Here is a 1018-nt window from a genome sequence, read left to right as displayed (position 1 = left end):
TTCTTCTGGATCTTACGAGTTGCCATCAGGGCACAGCATAAGAGGAAGGTGAGGATCAGCTGAGACTCAGTAAGTTTGCAGTGGTGTGGGAATCTATGCCACCAGTTTCACTGGTCTTGGTTCTTAGGCTCATTCTTGCTGCAGAGAACAGAGAACACACTCAGATTGTCTTGTTGATGGGGTTAGTTGTAACGATGGTGAAAGATGAATGTGAAGTCGCTCAGTCGTGTCCAACTCTTTGTGACCCCATGGATTGTAGCCTTTCAGGCTCCTCTGTCCATGGGATTTTCTAGGCAAGAGTGCTGGAGTGGATTGCCATTTCCTTCTCCAGGGGATTTTCCCGACCCAGGAATCGAACCTGGGTCTTCCGCATTGCAGGCAGACACTTTACCATCTGAGCCACCAGGGAAGCCTCACGATGGTGAGGTTTACTGAAAACATCCTGGCAGCTGCCCCTTGAGCACCAAGGAGAACTACAGCATGTTCCTCATCACCCAGGGCCATCAGCAGCTCTCCAAACCAGTACATCTCTACATGATGGCTCCTGGGAGCATCTACTTGGATTGGCTGGTATACCATAGGGCATGTCTGCAGGGCAGAGGGCTCAGGCAGCTGGAGTCCTTGAATTTCTCCTGAAGGTCATTGTCTATAGCTTCTCCACATATTCTTGGCCTAGTCCTGGGGAGAGGATTATGGTACATGAAACATGGCAGCATAGATGCCAAGGTCCAGCTATGGCCCTGTGAGGACATGTAGGCACCAGTGTTTGTAGACTCACTGGTTCATGGATTATCCTATATACAAACATCATACGATCTAGAGAGACAAGTGTCAGGTGGATGAGAAGGAGTTAACATGGCAGGTTGGGTTAAAGCATTTTTGTTGAAAGTATGAGGGACACAAAATCACCTTTTATTTGCATACTCTGTCTCTAGGGACTTGGAATTAACTTTATTATTGGTGCTGCTTCTTAGCGTGGCCCAGGGAGAGTTGTCGTCGTCCACCATCCATCAGTCCA

This window comes from Ovis canadensis, chromosome 1 (assembly GCF_042477335.2).
Source record: "Ovis canadensis isolate MfBH-ARS-UI-01 breed Bighorn chromosome 1, ARS-UI_OviCan_v2, whole genome shotgun sequence".
Classification (NCBI taxonomy): Eukaryota; Metazoa; Chordata; class Mammalia; order Artiodactyla; family Bovidae; genus Ovis; species Ovis canadensis.
This window is presented reverse-complemented; position numbering follows the sequence as displayed.